The 5,952-nt window shown below is 43.8% G+C and overlaps 1 pseudogene across 1 annotated transcript; it reads right to left on the minus strand.

Annotated features, from left to right (window-relative positions):
- Nucleotides 1-508: 508 nt before the first annotated feature.
- LOC310677833 (small ribosomal subunit protein mS38-like) lies at nucleotides 509-1,176 on the minus strand (annotated as a pseudogene). Its single transcript has one exon. The product of its transcript is annotated as a small ribosomal subunit protein mS38-like (transcript).
- Between the last annotated feature and the right edge of the window lie 4,776 nt (nucleotides 1,177-5,952).

The raw sequence follows: 5,952 nt of genomic DNA on the forward strand, positions 1-5,952 counted from the left end.
CAGGAAATGCACCTTTTTTGTTGGTGATTCCAAATGTCCACACATTGATTTTCTACCACAGCTGCTGTCAGGTAACTTTCATTCCATACTTATCTTTTGCCAATCAGTTCCAGGGAAGGGAATAACAGGGGCCGTGCAGAGCTCTGTGTCTGCCTTTTCCCTGCAAAGCCTTCAGGGACTGAAGGAAAGTCTCAGGCTTCCCACCATGCAAGAAATAATTCAATTACTATTATGTGGTGCAGAGCTTAATGCCCACAAGGATCATTAACTTTCCATTTGATTTTCTGCACACTGTGACCATCATTCAGCCATTCAACCACCTAATTATTAAACTTTGCATATTAAAGAAATGCGCACATCACCAGAGATGGCTATGTTGGCTGAGCATGTATAGATTTCCATTTGTTTGTTGGGTGTGTATCTTTATTTTTCTTTTTATTTATTTTATTTAATTTATTTTTTTGCTTTAAATATTGTTTAATTTTTTTTAAAAAAACTCATGGAGACATCAATTGGACTTCTTGAGATATATCTTGGGTGTTGTCCACCCCTCAGGAGCCTTCCTCAGTCCGGCTCTCCTCCAGACGCGTTCCAGATCTTGTTCAAACCTTTCTTGTTTCCTCTGGTGCCGACCTTCCCTGACCTTCTTCTGCAAAATCTTTGTCCGTTTCATCAGCTTCCTGTACTTGTGTCTGTTCATCTTCCTTCTCCGGATCTTCAGAATGTTCTTGCATTCCATTTTGCCACGGTTCAGCTCGCCTCCCCCCTCTTCGCTGTCATCCTCAACCTCTGAATTGGGAAGATGTGGGGAGGTCATATTGGTGGTTGGGTTCATAGCCTAGCTTCTCACAAACATTGACAGCACATCCACCTTTAGGGAGGACATACTGGACCGTCAGCCAGCTTTCAAGGGTGGAGATCGACATCTTCCTTGGCACCAGGATTTCTTCCAGCTCAGGGTCCAACGCGTACCACTGCTGAGGTTGGGCTTGTTTTCTGTTTGAGGGAAGTATGCTGTAATTTGTGGAAGCAGCAAGTCTAGGAACTGGAAGCAAGATGGTCGATCTCAAAAGAAAGCGTTCTACAAACCAAGAGGCCCTCGCTATCTGAGACGTCAGTCGTGGTAGCAGCATACTGGAGGACCACTCATCCACACAGGCTTACCTTTCCGTTCACAATGATCTTTGAATGATCTTTATTTTTATTTGATTTATTTGATGACGTTTGTGAGTTAAAAAAAACAAAAACACCAACACACTAGTGTAATTCCCACAATGCATATAAAACATAAAAGAACAACATTAAACTGCCAATATCATAATGCCATTATATCTGTGGTGCGACCACATTTGGAAGTACAGTTCTGGTTGCCTCAACTTCGAAAGGATATTGTAGAGAACGTGAAGAAGCCTCTCCACCCCCATCGTTCTGCCCGGACACTGAGATCCAGCTCCAAGGGCCTTCTGACGGTTCCCTCACTGTGAGAAGCGAAGTTACAGGAAGCCAGGCAGAGGGTCTTCTTGGTAGTGGTGCGTGCCCTGTGGAAAGCCCTCCCATCAGATGTCAAGGAAATAAACAACTATCTGACTTTTAGAAGACATCTGAAGGCAGCTCTGTTTAGGGAAGTTTTTAATGTTTGATGTTCTATTGTGTTTTTAATATTCTGTTAGGAGCTGCCCCGAGTGGCTGGGGAAACCCAACCAGATGGGCAGGGTATAAAATAATAATAATAATAATAATAATAATAATAATAATAATAATAATAATAGCAACCAGAATGATAAAGGGGATTGAGCAACTCCCCTGTGAAGAAAGGCTGGAATATCTGCTTTAGAAAATGCAGGTTAGAGGATATGCAATGAAAGAGGTATATAAACTTAAGAATGACGTGGAGATAGTAGCTAGAGCAATGTTTTCCTCACTCCGTCATAACACTAGAACTTGGGTACAACCAAGAAAGTTGAAGTTTGGAAGATTCAGGAAAGGCAAAAGAAATAACTTCTTATGCACACAGTGCATAAATAAGCTTCCACAGGAGGCAGTAATGGCCACCAACTTGGATGGCTTTAAAAGAGGATTATATACATACATTGTTTTATTTATATGCCCCCAAACTTTGTTAAATCCCCTCAGCTGGCTTTGCTCAACCATTTCCTGACAGATAACACAAATCTAACAAACTAATGCTTGCGAAGGGTTGGGAACGAAAGGACACATTTACAATGGATTGGTTGTGCCTTTATTTATGAAGAAAGCTACAAAGGATGCAGCAGAACGACAAAATTTCCAACTAATGTGGTTTTAAACTATAATTTATTTGTTTGTGTAAGTGACTGGAATTTGTGTTGATCTAAGGGGTGCTAGCCTCAATCTCACCTTTTGGGGAGTGGAGCGGGAAGTTTTGCTTGTCTTACTGCTCTTTGATGTTACTGATCAACATGAAAATTATGGTGCTGGAGGAGACTCTTGTGAGTCCCATGGACTGCAAGAAAATCAAACCTATCCATTCTTAAGGAAATCAGGCCTGAGTGCTCACTGGAAGGACAGATCCTGAAGCTGAGGCTCCAGTACTTTGGCCACCTCATGAGAAGAGAAGACTCCCTGGAAAAGATCCTGATGTTGGGAAAGATGGAGGGCACAAGGAGAAGAGGACGACAGAGGACGAGATGGTTGGACAGTGTTCTCAAAGCTACAAACATGAGTCTGACCAAACTGCGGGAGGCAGTGGAAGACAGGAGTGCCTGGCGTACTCTGGTCCATGGGGTCACAAAGAGTTGGACACGACTAAACAACTAAACAACAACAACATGGAAAAAACAATTAAGAAGTAATATATGGCCCCCCTTCTCTCCCCCACCTGCCTGCACGCTAAGCATTTTCACCGCTTGTTAATAAAGAATTGACTGGGCTGGAGAGCTGGCAGAGGGCAAGATCAGTGGTGTGACTCCAGGCATTGGGACCAAGGTTTCCTGGAATAGCTGTGGAGACTCACCCTTTCCCTCCAGCACAAAGACAGGGGCTGCACACTCTGATAGTATCAAAATTACACTCACGTTAGCCCCCAAACTATGTTTAAAAATTGCAGAATAAATCTTTTTTAAAATTAACTTTTAAAAACACCACCATTATTAAAGCCATCCTTTATTTTACAAAGCACACCTCACTCATTTTGGACATAAAACGTTGGCTCAACGTGCTAATCTTAAAAGAGCAGTTCGTCTTACAACAATAGGAAGGTAAAGAAAACAAACCTTCGAGGTTCTGGCACTTCTTTAAGTGCCTTGTTCAGCCCAGAGGCATTCAACCCCAGAGCTTCAGCAACACCAAACAAAGGTATGTCACAATCTTTCGTCAGATCTCTCCTTCATTATATTTTATCAAAGATCACCTGACAGCAGCATGCAGACATGAAAGTCAAACTACGGTTATAGGATAGATTTCGGAGGAAGTTGCCTGTGCCAACAAGCCAGGAATTGGCTCACACTTCCAAGCCAAAGTTAAATAATTAGAGGCCCTAAGGAGAGGAATATTTTATTTTCCTCCACAGCACATGGCAGGGATACCACCCAAGAAGTAGCAATGCACTCCTGATACAAACTGGGCCAGCTAGTTTATCGCTGCTCTGTTGTTGCTATTTTGAGAGCTACAAAGAACTGGAAGGCCTCAGGAGCCTCTGTGTGCGTTTTTGCAGAGTAGAAGGAGGTTCCTTGAAAGATAGAGCTGCAATAACCACAGGGAGAACCTTGAACTGTAATGGGGGAAGAGCAGACTCCTGCAGGCCTGAAGCAGGGCAGGTGGCGCTAGTAAGAAAGATGGAGGCAGTTTGCAAGCTTATGCCAAGGCGATCAATACTACTCAGAGAAGAATAAGTGGAGAGCTAAAAAACAAGGGCAGAAACTCACGCTGTCGTTATGTGGGAGGGATTTCTCTTGCATACCATTTAGCTTCCAAATTCTCTTTGGCTGTATACACACCATACATGATTTAAGGCACCCTGAAAGCAAATGCAGAACTGTAGCAGTATAGTATGTAGTATAGAAAGAGTCGGAGGGAAAGCACAATCATAAGTCATCTTATGGTTTGTTTTGTTTGTTTGTTTGTTTGTTTGCTTTTTAAAGTGCTTTTTAGTGAATTTTTGTGACAACACATAAACACTCAAAACGTAAAGAAAAACAAACTAAACTGAAAACACACACAAAAATAAACTGCAAACACATAACCGTACAGTAAATCTGAAAAATCTTACAAACAGACTCACTTCTTCTTTTCTATTCCTGATTCTTATTTTGTTCTTATAGACTTCCTTCCTCCTCTATGCGGTTCTACTTTTCCTTTCTTGATAAACGGCTTCTTTCTCTTTTTATCGTTACTATCTTTCTCCATATGATATAATTGCAACCCTTATTTTGTTTTGCAAAAATTACTCAAAACAAGTCCAGCTTTTTATCTGAGGACACTGTTTTTTAAGATACTCTTTATACATTCCTCCCTCTTTTGGGGATTTTAACTTGGACTGTCCCCTAATTGTGTCTGTGATAAGTCATCTTATGGTTGTGAGGAAGGCTGGTGCTAGATTTTATGGTCACATCCACGACATGCATTTAAAGCACATGGCTTCTCCCCCACCCCCATCCCCCCAACCTACTGGGAACAGTAGTTTACCAGTCACCAGTGGCGTAGCGTGGGGGGTGCAGGGGGGGCCGGCCGCACCGGGCGCAACATCTGGGGGGGGGGCGCTCGCACTCGCAGCTCTCTGCCCCTACCTGGCTCACTCACTCTCTCTCACTGCAGTGCTGGCTGTGCGAATCCGATCCAAGCCGCCCACTGTGGAGGGGAGGGTGCCAGGCGTGCAGTGCGGTGCGGAGGGAGAGCGAGGGACTATCTGGGGGAGGGACAGTGCAGCGGGGGGGGCACAAGTTACTTGCCTTGCCCCGGGTTAGGGGGCGCAAATTACTTGCCTTGCCCCAGGTGCTGACAACCCATGCTACGCCACTGCCAGTCACAGAACTACAGTTCCCAACACCCTTAACAAACTAAACACCCCAGGATTCTTTGGAGGAAGCCATGCGTGTTAATTGTAAGAGGGCTGACCTTATTCTCTGTTTCTTTTCTGCCTTCAAAAACCACTAATTTAGCACAATACATGATCTAATGCCCCTTCATATAATTTGCTTTCTATTTTATTTATTTGTAAATTTTGTTACCCTCTTTTCATTACAAGATAACGTCAGAGCAGAGTGAATTGCCGAAAGAACACAATAAAACCAGTCAGCCAATAAAATATGTCCCTATTTTCATCAGTGAAAAGTTGGAGGTCAGGCAAAAGCACATACACAGGTAAATAGCCATTTTTACCAAGTGCTGTGACACAGATTCAGCCAAAAGCCTGGGTAGGTCTTCATTTGGTGCCAAAAGCTTATAAGCACCAGTGGTCTCTGGAGTGTGAGGGAGTTCCACAGATGGGGTGTCTGAATCAAGAATGCCCTTTCTCAGGTTGACTCAAACCGAATCCCTGGCAAATGATGGATTCTTCAGGGGACATCCTCATTAAAATCGGGGCAGGTACATTACTGGGGGTCAGAAATGTGGCAATGCAATGCACAGGGATAGCCCAAGACATTTCGCTTCCTGAGGCGAAGGACAAAATGGCGTCCCGCCATTCCATGTACAGAAGCAGTGGCTGAATCTTATTTTAACACTGGTGATAGGACAACAGCATCTGCTACCATACCGAAGGGCAGCAAGCTAGTTTATGGGATGCAGGGTAGGCCATGCATGGCACACACACCTGCTCGTAAAACTCCTTGCCACCATTCTCCTCCTTTTAGCATTTGCTGCCTGAGGTGGGTGCCTCACTCTGACTGACGATAGATCTGGGCTTGACAATGCAAACCATTGTGATACCATGCTGCACTTGTGTGAAACTAGGGCATTATGAGGAAGACGGAAAGA

This window comes from Podarcis tiliguerta, assembly GCF_965153285.1.
Source record: "Podarcis tiliguerta genome assembly, chromosome: 5".
NCBI lineage: Eukaryota > Metazoa > Chordata > Lepidosauria > Squamata > Lacertidae > Podarcis > Podarcis tiliguerta.